Source organism: Anolis carolinensis, chromosome 2 (genome assembly GCF_035594765.1).
Source record: "Anolis carolinensis isolate JA03-04 chromosome 2, rAnoCar3.1.pri, whole genome shotgun sequence".
In the NCBI taxonomy this organism is placed as follows: domain Eukaryota; kingdom Metazoa; phylum Chordata; class Lepidosauria; order Squamata; family Dactyloidae; genus Anolis; species Anolis carolinensis.
This window is the reverse complement of record NC_085842.1, coordinates 143,733,415-143,751,684: the sequence shown is the minus strand read 5'-3', so window position 1 is coordinate 143,751,684 and position 18,270 is coordinate 143,733,415. Positions and strand designations below refer to the sequence as shown.

The 18,270-nt window shown below is 42.3% G+C and overlaps 1 protein-coding gene across 2 annotated transcripts in view; it reads right to left on the bottom strand.

Moving 5' to 3' along the window:
• pik3r5 (phosphoinositide-3-kinase regulatory subunit 5) overlaps positions 1–18,270 on the bottom strand; it is a 70,985-nt gene that overhangs the window by 51,981 nt on the left and 734 nt on the right. The gene's annotated exons all lie outside the window — the stretch shown is intronic.

Below are 18,270 nucleotides of genomic sequence, written 5' to 3'. Positions count from 1 at the left end.
GCCAGTATTCCCTACACCAATTGGAATCAGCGCTCCAAAATGTTTCTTCAGCCAAACTTTTCTTCAAGCCCAAGAAGAGAAAATGTAGATATCACTTCTGTAGGTCAGAGAACCCAAAGAAGCAACTCATATTCAAGTTCACAGGACTTGCTCCAACTGCCTGAAGTTCCATCTGTAACACTATCCCATAGGAGTCACACTTCTTTATTTATTTATTTATTTATTTATTTTTCAAACTTATATGCCGCCACTCCCCTAGGGCTCGGAGCGGCTTACAAGAACCGGCTAAAATCAACAATTTAAAAAACATTTTAAAAACATCATTTAAAAAAAAAATCTTTAAAACATCCTAAAAGCACCTTTTAAAACATCAGCAACAGAACTCAAAAGCCTGCCGAAACAGGTGTGTCTTACATGCCCTGCGGAAGGCCAACAAGTCCCGCAAGGCACGAACTTCAGGTGGCAAGGTGTTCCACAGAGATGGCGCCACTACTGAAAAGGCTCTGCGTCTAGTTGCAGTTAGACGCAAGGTCTTAAAACTGGGGACTTCCAGCAGGTCTTGGTCCTCAGAACGGAGGGATCTCTGGGGTTTGTAAGGGGTGAGGCGGTCCCTCAGGTACATCGGCCCTGGACCATGTAAGGCCTTGAAGGTAAGCACCATCACTTTGAAAGTGATCCGGTGCTCAATTGGTAACCAGTGCAGCTGCCGTAAGATTGGTGTTATGTGGCATCTTATGGGGACTCCCGCAAGGAGCCGGGCAGCTGCATTTTGCACCAATTTGAGCTTCCGGATCACCGACACAGGAAGGCCAATGTAAAGGGCATTACAGTAATCCAGTCTCGAGATGACTGTAGCCTGGATCACTGTAGCCAGGTTGTCCCTAGATAGATAGGGGGCTAGCCGTCTAGCCTGCCGAAGATGAAAAAAGGCAGTTTTGGTAACGGCGGAGACCTGGGCCTGCATCGTCAGTGAAGGGTCCAAGAGGACTCCCAGACTCTTTACTAGTGAAGACGGGCGTAGCACTTCACCATCCAGGGTTGGCAACTGGATATCCCCACTGCCCGGTCGGCCCAGCCATAGGAACTCCGTCTTTGCTGGATTCACCCTCAAACTACTGGAACGCAACCATCCAATAATGGCCTCGAGGCACTGGTGAAAACTGTCGGGTACAGACTCCGGTTGGCCTTCCATCTTTAACACAAGCTGAGTGTCGTCAGCATATTGATAACACTCGAGCCCGAAATCTCGGACCAGCTGAGCAAGTGGTTGCATATAGATGTTAAACAACAGAGGGGAGAGAATGGCCCCCTGAGGAACCCCACAATGTAGAGGGGACCTCTCAGAGACCAGGCCCCCCCTCTCCACTCGCTGTCCACGGTTGTGAAGAAAGGAGGCCAGCCAATTTAAAGCTGTCCCCCTAACTCCAGCAACGGCAAGGCGGTGGGTCAGAAGATTGTGATCGACTGTGTCAAATGCTGCTGTGAGATCCAATAACACAAGCAACACCGACCCGCCCCGGTCAAGCTGGCATCGGAGATGATCTGTGATGGAAACCAATACAGTCTCTGTCCCATGCCCCGCACGGAAGCCAGACTGGAAAGGATCCAGTCCGGCTGTATCGTCTAGGAACTGCTGCAGCTGCACCGCTACTGCCCTCTCAATCACCTTGCCCAGAAATGAAAGATTCGAAACTGGGCGGTAGCTGGAGGGAACCAAACGATCTAAATCTGGTTTTTTCAGCAGAGGAGAGACCACTGCCTCTTTTAATCCCTCTGGAAAGACTCCTTGCTCAAGGAAGCTGTTTATTATCTTCAGCAGCGGGTCACGTAATCCCTCCAAGCAGGATTTTACTAACCAAGAGGGACACGGGTCAAGGGAGCAAGTGGTCGGTCTAGCTGCAGCTATGAGCCTATCGAGACCCTCTGCGTCCAGTGGGATGAACTGGTCGAGGGTGGGCCCAGCAAGTGGCCACGGAGTCTCAAGTTCTCTCATTGTATCAGTTGTGGCGGGGAGGTACCGGCGTAGTAGTGAGATCTTGTCAACAAAATAGCTTTGAAAAGCCTCGGCTGAAGGGGTCTGATCATCACTTTTTGGGTTGGTAGGAACCGTCGTTAGAGATCTAATTATTTTGAACAATTTTGCCGGGCGTGAGCTGGCGGACTCTATCAAAGAGGCATAGTATACTCTCTTTGCTTCGATGGTAGCATGCTCATAGGACTCCATAAATGCCCTGTAAGCTGATCTCGAAGCTCTGTCATGAAGTTCTCGCCACACGCCCTCTAGCCGTCTCTTTTCCCGCTTCATCGATCGAAGTTCCTCGGTGAACCAAGGAGACCGATTTCGGCGGGGTTGGAGAGGGCGTCTAGGGGCGATCTCGTCGAGTGCATTGGACAGCCTGATGTTCCACATGTCCACCTGCACATCGATTGAGTCGCTGACAGGCTCCAGATCCTTCAGAGCATTCTGGAACCTACTAGGTTCCATAAGTCTTCTTGGGCGAGCCCAAATCGGCTCGGCGCCCTTGCCAGGTGGGTAGGCATGCTCCAGCCTGACTCTCAGGGCACAGTGATCCGACCATGGAACCTCTAAAATAGAGGCTTGGGTCACTTGAATTCCTGCGCTGAAGATCAAGTCTAGCGTATGTCCTGCTTGATGCGTGGGCCCAGTACTGCAGAGCAAGAGTCCTAGTGTCTCCATGGTAGACACTAGGTCCATCGCCGCTGCTGAGCAAGAGTCCGTATCAGCGTGGACATTGAAGTCCCCCAGGACAACAAGTCTGGGGAACCTCAAGGACCACTCCGACACAGTCTCGAGCAGCTGGGATAGGCTGTCTGCTGGTGCACTAGGCGCACGGTACACCAGCAGAAAGGCCATGCTCTCAGGGGAATCCCACACCAGACCAACACATTCAGTGCCAGAGATGTCCACAACAGGAACTGCCCTAAGAGAAAAGCTTTCTCGGGAGAGCATAGCCACCCCACCCCCCCGCCTCCCACTCCGCATCTGGTGGGTGATTACATAACCTGGAGATGTTATTTCCTGGAGTAGGATCTCGTCCCCCTCTTGGATCCAGGTTTCAGTGATACACACTAGGTCAGCTCCCTGGTCAGTAAGAAAATCTCTGATAGTAGCAGTTTTATTCCTTATGGACCTAGCATTCACCAACACCAGGGTAGGAGGGGAGGAAACTGGTCGCCTGTCATAGGTGCACTTGGGGATAGGCCGCAGGTCAGAGGGGGGCCGAGTCTTCCGTCGACTCAGCCTCCCTCTAATATTCGGCCTGAGCCTACCGTCATATCTCCCCCTCCCAGAGATCGTAGGAATTTAGATTTATCTCAGGTCTTCAAGGACACAAACCTTAACAAATGTAAGCTACGAGGGAAGTAATATAGAAATGTGTTAATAAATAAGAATATTTGGCCCTATTGTGACCTATAAATTGATTTTTGGACTGATCAAACATCTAGTTCAGAATGCCTAGGATATTAATACAGTAGAGTCTCACTTATCCAACACTCACTTATCCAACATTCTGGATTATCCAACGCATTTTTGTAGTCAATGTTTTCAATGCATTGTGATATTTTGGTGCTAAATTCGTAAATACAGTAATTACTACATAGCATTAATGTGTAATGAACTACTTTTTCTGTCAAATTTGTTGTATAACATGAAGTTTTGGGGCTTAATTTGTAAAATCATAACCTATTTTGATGTTTAATAGGCTTTTTCTTAATCTCTCGTTATTATCCAACATATTCGCTTATCCAACGTACTGCTGGCCCGTTTATGTTGGATAAGTGAGACTCTACTGTACAATCTGCGACTGGCAGAGAGCACAGGAGTTGTTGTGCCAATAGTTGATTTACAAAAACTAAGAGGCTTCTTTTCCATATGTGAAACACTGCAAATGATGAAATCTCAGAAATCCACAATTACACAAAACCAACACACATGGAACTATGTGGAAACATGTACTTGACTAGAACATGACTGTCTTAACTCAAAGGAAGTTAAAAAGTCCATATTTTAGAAACAAATGTGCCAATATGGTTCACATAAGGATCAAACCATATGTTAAGGGAAATCCGTGCTGTTTCTATATTTTTCCACCTACTGTGGGATTTCCTCATGTAAGCCTTGAAAGTCACTGTAAACAGTTCAATGATCATTTAAAAAAAAAGTATACTAAATCCAAATTAGATAGGTAAGGACAAGTACTTGCTAAGACTGTGTTCTAACATAACTAGTGTAGCTTGATCCTCAATCAGCACTTAGAATGATCATGACTACAGTGTTCCCTCACTTATCATGGGGTTACATTCCAGGACCACCCGTGATAAGTGAAAATCCGTGAAGTAGGGATGCTGGGCTTCTCCTTAGGAAGGAAGTAGAAAGAGAGAGGGAGGGAGGGAGGGAAAAAAGAGGCAGGGGAACATGGTGCCACCTCTTTCTCCACCCACTGCCATTTGGGCTCCTTCTCTGCCCCGCCACCAGCACCCGACTGGGACCACCACCACTGTAAATCATAAATATTTATGATTTATATTATTTTAGTGTTTATTAAAAAACCGCAAAACAGCAAGGGCTCAAAAAGTGAACTGCGAAGTAGTGAGGGAACACTGTATGCACATTATACTACCTTTTAAAAAACCACTCTGCAAAATGCCTGCTCTAAATATAGTTACCTTCTTCAATCAAGGAAATTAATACTGAAATGTAATACAGCCTGCCCTCCATATCCGCAAATGCTGCATCCATGGATTTCACCATTTATGGCTTCAATTTTTTTAAAATCCAAGAAACCTCATTGTACATATTGGGATTTGAGCATCCACAGATTTTGATATCCATGAGGGTCTTGGGACCAAACCTCAGCAGATACTGAGAGCTCACTAGATACTAAAGAGTTAACAAATTAAAACAATGTTCTCTCTGTTGGTACCCTGCAGAAATCTTTGCTCCTCCACACACAAGCATACCTGCTTCCCCACTACAGACACAGCTTCAATCTCATGTTTCAATCTTAAGATGTCAATATAATTGCTTTTAAAAGTTTTAAAAGTTTTTAATATATATAGAAAATTTTAATTAGCTGTTTTGATACTGTTTTTATCATGTGCTGTTGTTTTTATATGAGATGTTAAAATTTCTGTGTTTTTGATTTATATGTATTCTGAGATCATATTTTCCTAGGTTCGAAGGGCATCAAATTGTTGCTGAGTGTTAGCTGCTCTGAGTCTCTCAATGAGGAGGAGAGGGTGGGGTATAAAACAAAGCAAATAAATAATAAAGTGAAATAGATAAGGAAGCAACCCATTACAGGCGATACTAAATGCTAGCATCTGTGCTACTATGATAGAGTCACAAGAACACAGTCATTGAGCTATTTTGATGATGAAGTCCAAAGGTCTTTGTAAACTTTGGTATCACAAAATGCAAATAAATGTATCCGCAACTACTCTGATATTGCAAGTGGTTCTTCTGGGGGGGGGGCAGAATTGTTGTTCCATTGTTCTTAGTGATGACCACTGTCCTTGACTACAACTCTGACTTGTCACAAGGGAAATTAAGCTTCTTCCCTTCTCCAGGTACAGTAACTGCTCCTTTCTTCTCCATACTGTGTGGCCTGCAATTGTGTGAATGGCATGGACACCTATTATTAAAACTTACAAGATTCCTCATACCCTGCTTTTAAAGCTAAGCAAAAAAAGGTGTCAGGCACTGTAATGAGTAAAGCTTTTCCCCTGATGTTAAGTCCAGTTGTGACCGTCTCTGGGGGTTGGTGCTCATCTCCATTTCTAAGCCAAAGAGCCGGCGTTGTCCGTAGACACCTCCAAGGTCATGTGGCTGGCATGACTGCATGGAGCACCGTTACCTTCCCGCCGGAGCGGTACCTATTGATCTACTCACATTTGCATGTTTTCGAACTGCTAGGTTGGCTGGAGCTGAGGCTAACAGCGGGCACTCATTCCGCTCCCGGGATTTGAACCTGGGACCTTTTGGTCCGCAAGTTCAGCAGCTCAGCGCTTTAACACACTTTGCCACCAGGCACTGTAATACACCAGCCTTAATGTGTTTCCGCATAGTTGAGAGGCTTTCTTGCCACTCACCAATCCAGAGGTTTGCTTCCCTAGGTTTGGCCTTTGGGGACATCTGAACATGAGTCGGAGATCCTGTATTACTCGTCATTCAATTATTAGTATGGCTTCTGCATGGCATCACCCCTTCTAATCCCCCTTTTCAAAAAGAAGATAGAGGAAGATACAGAGCTGTAAAAAAATTTAATATCAAATCAATATAGTTAGAGGATATTTTAACTGTCATGACTCATGGCTACTGAATGCTGGGAATTGTCATTTTGTGACGCACCAGCATCCTTTTGCAAATATCTTGTAAAAGTGCAACTCTTATTAAAACATTTAGATTAGGGGACATCAAGAAGACATCACTGAAAAAGGATAAACAGAAATTCCACAAGAGCCAAAGGGTCTCAAAAATTTAAAATAGGTGTTCTCAATTTTCTGTTGACTAATCAAGGATCTGGAGCCCCTGATGGCACAGCGGATTAAACCACTGAGTTGCAGAACTAACTGACCAAAAGATCGGCAGTTCGAATCCAGGGAACGGGGTGGGCTCCTGCTGTTAGCCCCAGCTTCTGCCAACTTAGCAGTTCAAAAACATGCAAATGTGAGTAGATCAATAGGTATTGCTCCACATGACTTTGGAAATGTCTACAGACAATGCCGGCTCTTCAGTTTAGAAATGGAGATGAGCACCAACCCCCAGAGTCAGACATGACTAGACTTAATGTGGGAGGAAAACCTTTCCTTAATCAAGGATCCACCCAAAACTTGCCAGGAGTGCACTTTAATAAGGTGGAAAAAGAGCATAGCTTGTCCAAATGCCTTCAAATAAAGGTGTGGACCTTGATTTAGAGATCTGCATGAATACATCCTGATAAGCAGCACACTCCGAAAACTATATGAAACAAAAAACTATATGAAACAATAGAGACTAAGACTCATGCGCACAGCCAAACGGGGATGAGGAAAGCATGGAGACCAGATGTTACTGTACTGCAGTAGTCAGCATTCTTTACAATTGCTAGGGATTATGGGGAATGCAATCCTACAACATCCAGAGGATCAAATTGTTCATCTCAGCCTTTTCACAATCTGAATCATTCTTGAAGAGAGAGATTCCGGACATGAGAAACAGTATTATATATAGATGCTCTTAACTTACATTGGGAGCACATAGCCATGGAGTTAGAAGAACTATAACACCTAACTGAAGTACCGGTAGTTCCATCCATCATGTCATACTGAAAAATACTAAGTGTGATCTAACATTCTTCAGTAGAGTGTTCCCAAATTCTAATAACTTTGTTTCTCTACTAGAGAGGACTTGACATGGAAGAAATCTTCCCAGTTTCCCATTTTTCAAATGAATACTTCTCCAAACTTGCTTTTATACCCTGTTTCTTCATGATTGTACTGTCAGAGAATTTAGCATTTTCATGTAGAAACATCAGGGATTTTCCCCTCCTCCGTCCCATTGGAGGAATGACACATTTTCTCTGAATGCTAAAAATACTCCTCAGATTTTGCCCCACTGGCATGCTGGAAGCCAACACAAAACCCCCTCCACCTCCTACTTTGCATGGAAGCTCCTGCACTCATAACATGTGCAAGAGAAACGTAAGCCAATAGTGCACATGGGTGGACAACAGCAGGGATGAACTCAGCAATGTGAATTAATTGGTCAAACTCAGGGAGAAGCCCTTTGCAACTACAGTGGTCCCTCAGTATCTCCCCTTGGATACTAAAATCTATGTGCAATCTAAACATCCTGCTTATTCTATGCATACAAGTACATGGCCAAGTGCATGATTTTCAATGGCATGCTATTCAGAAAGCAGATACTGTATAAAAACATGTAACAGAAAACCTGTGTTTAAAGCTTTGAAGTTGTCAGTTTTCCAGAATGTAATCAATAGAGTGCGTATTTATAGGATCCATGTTCCACCACCTCAGACCAAGAGTAATTACACTGACTTGTATCTATGCTAAAGGTTTGCTATTACAGTCTCTCTCCAGAGGGATACTTCCAGATGGACAGCTCCTGGTGCTACCAAGTAAAAGATATGGTGCAGCTGTTCTGCCTTGCTCTCTCTGTTTTTTAATGGAAAAAAGATAGAGCAGGAAGATATAGAAAAAGCAATAGAAAAATGCAGGACATTTGCAAGTGGAAAGCATAATCTGGATCCTGTGTGAAAAGTCTATGAATCAATTGCAGAATTGAAGTCTTGTGTGGAATCACCCCCAATTGTTTAACACCATGAGAACTTCTATACAGAAAGCCTACAGTCATGACTATTGTTGTTAGTTTATTGCTAGCCCTATATCAGGAGAAAGGCAAGATAAAAATTATGCAAATAAAGTAAAATAAGCTATGGGCCCAGATGGCAATTTCCCAGCTCCACAAGAGGAAATGAAAAACACCATCAGCTAAAAGTCTACCAGCACACAGGAATGAGTCCACAATTCCCACCTTGAGGTAAGCAACCCTAAAAATAAAGGACAAAGAGAGAGAATGATCAGGGACCCCAAACCCCAAATTCTCTCTTGAAAGATCAGGGCACACACTTTGAGATCCATGTGTAGCCCATGTGTTTGCAGGTTCCATATGCAAGAGAAGAGTGATTTTGGAATCATCTGAGTCAAAAAGGATATCAGTTGTTAACATTGTTTTCCCAAGGGAAGATTATGACAAACCCATCCTTTTTACAGAGAGCCACAGAGACAGAGAAGAGAGAAACACTTTGGCATGAGAACTGATTTCAGTGCTGCTGGGTCTGGCTGTAGGTGAAAGCGTTATCACTTATCGCTAGCCTTGACCTACATTCTTCCACATATCAACCCACAGAGAAGATCCTAATCTCAGCAAGGACAGAATCAGTGGTTACCTAGCCTTTGAGAAATCTCGCCTCAGCATGAGAACTTTCTTGAACTCTACTCCACAAAACAAATACAATCCCATATGTTTTTCTTTGACTACAGCTTTCGGTGAACTATGATCACTAGATTCCCTTGTGGGAAGACATTCAAAATCCTTCTGTAACTCATGACTTGTGAATCATTGATACAGAAGAGCCATACAAAACAATAGGGATGATCTACCCAATGACTTGTCCTTGGAACCTCCAACAGAAAGCTCTCCATATGCTGCAGCAGGCAAAGAGGAGATGGTTATAACCAGGGGTGTACCACAAAGGATGGAGGATAACAGCCATAATTAAATATAAAAACAGTGGTAAGAGAACCCATAGTCCATGGGGAAAAAACACTTGGATATTTTCCTGGTGGCACAATGTGTTAAAGCGCTGAGCTGCTGAACTTGCGGACCAAAAGGTGCCAGGTTCAAATCCTGGGAGCGGAATGGGTGCCCACTGTTAGCCCCAGCTCCTGCCAACCTAGCAGTTCGAAAACATGCAAATGTGAGTAGATCAATAGGTACTGCTCTGGTGGGAAGGTAACGGCGCTCCATGCAGTCATGCTGGCCACATGACCTTGGAGGGGTCTACAGACAACGCTGGCTCTCCAGCTTAGAAATGGAGATGAGTACCAACCCCCAGAGTCGATCACGACTGGACTTAACGTCGGGAAAATCTTTACCTTCTTTTATTTTCATTAGGAGAGACAATGAGGCGAGTGTAGTGGTTTGAGCATTGGGCTAATTCTGGAGAGCAGGGTCATTTCCCTGCTCAGCTATGGAAAACCACTTGGGCAAGTCACATACTCTCAGCCCCAGAAAATCCTGCCATAGAGTCATCTTTGGGTTGGAAATTGCTTGAAAGTACACAATGAGCTATTCTCCATAAGTTTTTCTATACATTCTGAGCTTAGTTATAGTCCCTGCAGTACTGGGATGGAGGCAGGAGAGAGATTGCTTTTAGCCTTGAAGAGTAAAACTTGGAAGGACAAAAATTGCTTATTAGAATTGTTTTTCTTTAACCCTCCCAAGAAAGAGATGCCCTGCAAATCTCTTTTCCCCAGCACAGGTTTTTTGAAGATGGCAGGAAATGAGTACCTGCTCCAACACAGTGGATAAACTACAGACATGTTTATGCTAAGAAAAACTAGATGTGTTCGGTTATATTTATGTTGTACAGTGTATTAAATCAAATAGCAGACCTTGGCACTTGCAAAACCAAGAATGGCTACTCTGTTTCATGGATTAATGGATAAAGAGGAAGCACATAGGGCAATAAACCATTCAGAAGACATTGTGTCCTATATATTATAAGTACACTTTAAGTGCAACTATCAAACTGCATGAATGTAGATGGCTAAATACATTAAAGAAAATAAAAGGAATTGTCTCTGGATGAAAAACAGCTTGTTCACATGAAAATAAGTCCTGACCTAGGATATCATTCAAATAGATTTTTTGTGTGTGTCAGGAGTGACTTGAGAAACTGCAAGTCGCTTCTGGTGTGAGAGAATTGGCCGTCTGTATGGACGTTGCCCAGGGGACACCCAGGAGGCTTCTCTCATGTTCCCACATAGGAAGCTGGAACTGACAGACATGAGCTCACCATGCTCCCCGGGTTCGAACCACCAACCTTGCTGACACAAGGGTTTAACCCATTACGCTGCCATGGTCTTCAATATCCATATAATGCTGGTAACATGGAAGAATAACTTTAGGGGAAAGTGGCCATTGCAGATCAACATAAAGCAATAGGGACAAATATTTGCCTTTGGTAGGAGGTGTTTTAAACAGTGATGGCTACCAAGCTTAAGATGTAGTAAGGGATGGTTTTAAATTTAAAACAGAAGTAGGAAACCTTTGTCCTCACCTTAAACAAGCAAACAAAAAAGAGGTTTTAAACCATCGCAATCACACAATACTTTATCATTGGACTGAAACTGATATGGCTTACTATGGTCTAAAGCAGCAGAAGAGCCCCCCCCCCCCCCCAAAAAAACACACCTCCTTCCTTGCTGCCAATTCAAAAGCATTTTGAGGAAGTGCATTCCAGGAACAGATAGAGGTTTCTCAGCAGGATTTTTGCCTATTTTACATCAAACAGCTGGGCTTTTGAGGGGGTGGGGACAAGTTCAATGTGCTCTAGGGCTCATAAAACTTTTCTGGTGATTCTTTAAAGTACAGTCAATTTATTCTACCCTCATATCTGATGAGATATACAGTATAACTGCACTAAGTCTCTTAAGGAGATAGGGTGGTCTATAAATAAAGATTGTTGTTGTTGTTGTTGTTTTTGTATTTTAAAATATTTATTTACTAGTCCCAAGCAAGGCAACAAACACTACCAGGAAGGTTTACCAGGATAAAATATAAGCATAATGCAGAAGTGACACTACAAACTGAAAGACTTGTTTGTTTTGGACTCCTTAGTCCCTATCACAAGTCCTAGCTGACAAGATCCCCAGGTGCCCTGCACAACACAGGTGCATGTACCCATAGATGCACACAAACATTCATACTTGTATGCCTCTTTCTGTGTACAAGTTAATGAGCAGTAAAACCATTCTTAAGAGAGCAGTAGAATGAGCTTACTGTTACATCACAGAGATTCAAATCATGTTTAGCATATATATTTTCATATGTGTGTTTAAATCTAATGTGCTGTGCAGGAAATAGAAGTATCAGGCACAAATAGATTGGCTTCTGCTACATGCTTCTGCAGACCCATGCAGTAACAAATGTAATTTTCATTTAATAGGAATAATAATCTCTCCCTCCTTGTTTTGCAATGCAGATCATTTTTTAAAGTATCTGGGACTTTAAATCCTAACTGGGCCAGCAAGAAAGTCTCAAGGTGCATCTACACTTGTAGAATTAATGCAGTTTGACACTAAATTGCCATGGCTCAATGCTAGGGAACCGTAGACATTGTAGTTTTACAACTCCAAAGTGCTGGTGCCCCACCAAATGGCACTAATTCTATGGTGAAAATGCAACCTCCAAACACAAGGCACTAGTCAAAATCATTTTTTGATAAGATGTTCGTTCTCCATTCAGAGTGTGAAAGGGCCAGGACAAGATATTTTACTCTGAGAGAACAGAAACATTTTCCCTATCCCAGCCGAGGTGGATAGCGCCCAACCTGCCCAAACCCCTGAGGCAGACAATCTAAGAAACATCTATTCCCAGGACAAGAAAATTCCAATCATAAAATACATTTAAAATAAACAATTTACTGACCCATCCTGAGACAAAAGAATAGCTTATTAAAGCAGCTATCACAATTCTAAGTAGTGCTAAGGTTGAACATGCAAAGTTAGATCTTCCTGGCAACTGGGTTTCCACTGAAGAAGGAAAGGACGATGTTCCTCAAATACAAACACACCATCCTGATATATCTGTTCACTACAATAGCCTTATTATGAACAGTCCAGGTACACTTCTCACTCATAGCAACATGAGAATTGGTTTCTCCTTTTCAATATCCAAGGAAATAATTGGTATAATACAGTTCCGGGGGGTATCTCAAGAGGGATAAGAAAAGAGACACTTCTCCTGACTCCCTTCTTTCCCCCCTTTACTTGGGATGCTTACTGGAACAGAGAGAGCTAGGTTTTCTTCCATTGCCCAATAAGGAGTCTAAACAAGAAGATTAAAACCTGCTTTTAAAATCCATCTGCTATATTGTTTTGAAAGAAAATGCTAGTTGGAGCATCTTTAAAAATATGCAACTCTAATTAGATCTCAAGAAAGTACACACTATCAAGTTCTGTCTGCAATAAATGCTTGGCCGTGTCAAGGACACATCTTCTCTCAGTTTACTGATGGGAAACTCATAAAAACCAAAGTGAGAATTGCAATTGCAATTGCAATAATCCATCCAAAAATGAAATGGCAAGAAAGAAAAACCAAAGCAATGTATGTCTGAAAAAAGTCAAAACAACAGTGTTCCAGGGATTTTCTGCCCAGATAAATAAATGATAGATGGATAGATAGATCCATCCATACATTTGTTGGCCACAGAAAAGATCCAGTCTAACAGTAAATGAAAAGCACTAGAACTGTAGGATGATGTGCTGCCTGGAGCAAAAGACAAAATGTTGTTTTCTCTGTCCTGACCCCACCTCCATTTCACATAGAAAAGCCAAATGATCTCACAATTGAATTTTATTTTAACACTGGCCCTTAGCTGAGCCCAAGGTGAACAGGGAAGAGTATAAATCTAAGCATACATACAGTTAGTGCTCATTGTAAGTTTATTCAGCTCAGTTTTCAAATGAATAAGGCTTTTGTTCCTATTCTAGGATAGTGGTGATTTAGATTCCCCTGGAAGTAAAACTATCTTCTGAAGCTAAACTATGTTCATTTGATGATAAGCACACAATATCTCTATTTAGATATTAGATTGTTAGGTAGAGGTAAAGGTTTTCCCCTGACATTAAGTCTAGTTATGTCTGACTCTGGGGGTTGGTGCTCATCTCCATTTCTATGCAGAAGAGCCGGCATTGTCCAAAGACACCTCCAAGGTCATGTGGCCAGCATGACTGGATGGAGCACTGTTACCTTCCCGCCAGAGTGGTACCTATTGATCTACTCACATTGGCATGTTTTCAAACTACTAGTTTGGCAGAAACTGGGGCTAACAGTGGGAGCTCACTCCGCTCCCTGGATTTGAACCGCTGACCTTTTGGTCTGCAAGTTCAACAGCTCAGCAGTTTAACCCACTATGCCACTGGGGAGATATATAGAATCCCTTATGCAGTCAGCTCTCCCTTTGAGCAGTGGTTCTCAACATGTAGGTCCCCAGATGTTTTGGCCTACAACTCCCAGAAATCCCAGCCAGTTTACCAGCTGTTAGGATTTCTGAGAGTTGAAGGCCAAAACATCTGGGGACCCATAGGTTGAGAACTACTGCTTAGAGAGAAATACACATCACCAAAACTAACATTGTGCTTACTGGGGACAGAATCTTTCAATAGGGAATAGAGAATCGATTTGTTTAGCATGTACTCTGTATACTCCTTACTTCTTAAACAGGATGCAAAATAATCAGAAAATAATGTCTTTCTCGTCAAGCCTCCACAGAAGATATTAGAACAATAAGGAAGCAAAGATGCAGAATTAAATTACCACGCCTCTCCAGGCACCCAGTTGGCAGCTGGGCTCTTCTGTACCACATCAACAGTCTAGAAACTGTCTCATTATGAAAGCGGTACTGTTACAGACACATTCCCCTCAGTTTTCATTTCTTAATGAAAGCTCCACTTTTGGCTACTACTGAAACTCACAACACCTCCTGTGTTCTAAACTTGCCAATACAGGAGACAGCAATTGAAACTAGTGTATGAACAAGAAAGAACAGTGTCCGCCTGCAAGTATCTGAAATGGCAGAAGGATTCAGAGCAATAGTTTCGGAGAAAACACTGACATACAAAGTCAAAATACTGCACTTGCTAAATGGCAAGATTACACTGAGTTGAACTGGGAAACCAAAACTCAGAACTCCTTCTCAAGTTTTTTATTTCTCTGGAATTATTCATTGTGCCAAATGAATTTATTTCTCAAATGCATTTCATTCCTCATTAATACACTTCATCAAAGTATACACATATACTCAGAAGCAAATGATACTGTGTCTCAGAAAAGAACGCATGGGATTACAACCTGAAAGTTGCCTATTATTATTATTATTATTATTATTATTATTATTAATTTCTTACCCATTTATCTCCAAGACTCAAGGTGGGATACAATGTAAATTAAAATACCAAATATAAGAAAAATGCATAAAATCATTACATATATTAAAACATAAGATTAAAACCATTGCACTTTGAAATCATCCAGACATATAAAAATGTCAATTTGAAAATCATAGGTTAAAATCAACTGAGAAGGCCTGCCAGAAAAGATAGGTCTTTAATGCTTTTAAAAATCGAGACAGCATATTTTGCTGTTGAATGTCTTCTGGGAGACCATTTCACAGTTTAGGGGCAGCTGATAAAAGTGTTCTTTGGGTGATAGTTTCCAGTCTAGCCCAGGCTTGTTGGAACAAGCAGGGTTTCTTAAACTTTTCCACTTCAGATCCCTTTCCATCTGACAAATTTCTCCACAACCCTGGATATAGGGATATAAAAGGTATACTAAACAGGGTGATTTTCCTTTTTATAAAATATACAGCAGTGTCTTCTGTAGCATTGCTTCCCAACCTTTCATTCTCCAGGTGTTTTAGACTTCAACTCTCAGAATTCCCAACAGTTACCCAAACTGGCTGACACTTTTGAAGTCCCAAACACCTGGAGGACCAAAGGTTCAGAACCACTGTAAACACAGCACAACAGATTCATGGAAATCTTTTGGGATCCCAACGTTGAGTTAAGGGGTCCCTTTGGGGACAGGACCCACAGTTTATGAAGCAGTACCCTAAATAATCTGAGTGCATGGAGCAGACTGGATGAGAAGTACTGTAATTTTATGAATCAGTTGGATGGCTGATACCTGTTAGTGGTGTTACCTTCCATGAATGTTCCTACTCCCCTTGTAAAATTGCCTGGGTAGGAGGCAAACAGTAAATAGTAAGACATGAATTTGCCTCCATCTTCAGAAGGACAAAACAGATGAGTCAATGCCATTAGCTTCAAGAAAAGAGCTTCTCTGGTATGCTCAACCTTGTAAGAGATATGAAGAAGTAGAAACCAGGGGTTGACCACAGGAGAAGAATCCCTGGTATATAAAGTTTCATTACATCATAAATACACAATCTCTAAAATTCACCAAACATTTTGTTGTATTGCCAAATCAAGCAAAATGACTGAAACATGGGAGAGGATAGGCCGGAAACGCATTTCATATCAAGATCTGCAGCCCTTATCAGCATGGAGAACTTTCAAATCTAACAACAGAAGAGAATGCAGATGGCATGAACACAAACCCTTTTGTGACCAGAAACAACTAAAGCTTGCATTAATGTTTTGCAACTTCCTAAGAGACAGCATCCTGGAGAAAGGTTGGCTCACAAAACATAAATCAAGGGTATTTCTGTAATCTTTTTTATCACCAGAGCACAATGACTTCATTCACAAGCCTGATTTCCACGTTAATCTTCATTATTAGCACAGTACAAAAAGGCACCTTATTGTGAGCTGGGGAGGGGAGCTAGGATGAGAAACCTAACCACATCCTTCATGGTATAGGTTCATAAAGCATTTCCTCTTTAGCATAAGGACAAATGTTAACCAGCAGGTAGCTATCTAACCATATTTTATCTACACCTCTCTCTTCCAAGGACTGTGACACAGGCAGAAAGTGGGTGTCTTTCTTACCAATAGAAGTTATGAGACTTAGGAGACACACTGAAAGGGATCACAAACAACCACCTTCCTGGTGTATATCTGTCATGAAAAAGGAGACCAAATGGAAATATGTACAACTCCATAGGGGTGGCATGAAACATTTCTAAGAACAGAATCTGTTCAGAGTGACAGCTGAATTTGACATTTGTGAAAGCATATTTTCCTCCTGTAGCAGGAGGCTATCTTCACAGCATGGAGCAAGCCACAGATTACCCAGCTCTGTCCACAAACCCTTTCTGCCCAGTATCCACCCAGTACATGTCACCTTCCTTACTCTGCTTAATCATAGAGCCAGCCCTGGCTCTTCAATACAAGAGAGAGAAGTACATATATGCTCCTATTATTTCTCAAAATGTACAGTATACAAACAGCCTTCCTCACTTTTTTTTCTTGCACAGTTGGCTCATGCTTTTGCATTTCAGAATCCACTCTGCCTTTACTTTCTTCCAGAAGCACTCTGTTGTGAAGTGATTTTGCAAAACATTAAGAAAGAAAAAAAGACAGATAGAAGAGGAAGTTGGAAAAGGCCAAGCAGAACCTGCATGGGGCTATGAGCAGGTCGCCACTGAGGAGGGGGGGGAGGGGAGGGGGGCTGGAAAAAAAAACCAAATATTGTGCCACTAGGACAGACTTCAACTCCCACAAACCATCATCAAGAGACTCTCCTCTCCTCTGGAAATTATGGGCTGTATGTGGTGTAGTGGTTTCAGTGTTGTACTCTTGGAGACCAGGGTTCGAATTGCTCCTCAGTCATTTATTTTATTTATTTATAGTATTTATATTCCACCCTTCTCACCCTGAAGGGGACTCAGGGCAGATTACAATGCACATATACTGTACATGGCAAACATTCAATGCCATTATTAGACATACAACATATAGACAGACACAGAGGCAATTTAACATTTGGAAAGCCACTGGGTGACCTTGAGCAAGTCACATACTCTCAGCCTCAGAAGTGGGAACAGGCAAACTCCTCCTGAACAAATCTTTTCAAGAAAACCCTGTGATATGACACACCCTATACAGCAACAACAACAGGCTGTGCAGTAGATCAGGAAGCTTGTGGCGAAGGGCTTGAAATGTCAGAAGCCAGCGGGGAGATGGGGCTGAATAAAAATTCCTGTAGTTCAGAATGAACTTGTGGCTCTCCTGGTGCTTGTGCCTCAAATTCCCAGAAGTTCTAGCCAGCTTGTCCAATAAGTGGAATTCTGGGAAGTGAAGTCCAAAACACCCGGAGGGCCACAAGTTTGACAGCCCTGCTGTAGTTGGAGAAGGGGCTCCTGCTGCAGAATGACTTAGCCTTCCCTCTTCGGAGCCAAACTCCTCTAAAAAATAAACACTGTGGCAACGATTTTGGAAATGTGTTGCCGAAGCTTTTCATGATCAGAATCACTGGGTTGCTGTGAGTTTTCCAGGCTGTTTGGCCATATTCCAGAAGCATTCTCTCCTGATGTTTTGCCCACATCTATGGCAGGCATCCTCAGAGGTTGTGAGGTTTGTTGGAAACTAGTCATGTGGGGTTTATATATCTGTGGAAGGTCCAGGGCAGGAGAAAGAATTCTTGTCTGCCTGAGGCAAGTGTGTTTAAAGCAATTGCAACATTCACACAGACAAGCAGACAAGAGTTCTTTCTCCCACCCTAGACATTATTCCACATACAGTAGAGTCTCGCTTATCCAACATAAATGGGCCAACAGAACGTTGGATAAGTGAAAATGTTGGATAATAAAGAGGGATTAAGGAAAAGCCTATTAAACATCAAATTACAGTATGATTTTACAAATTAAGCACCAGAACATTATGTTTTACAACAAATTGACAGAAATAAGCAGTTCAATACACGGTAACATTATGTAGTAATTTCTGTATTTATGAATTTAGCACCAAAACATCACAATATTTACTACAAAAACACTG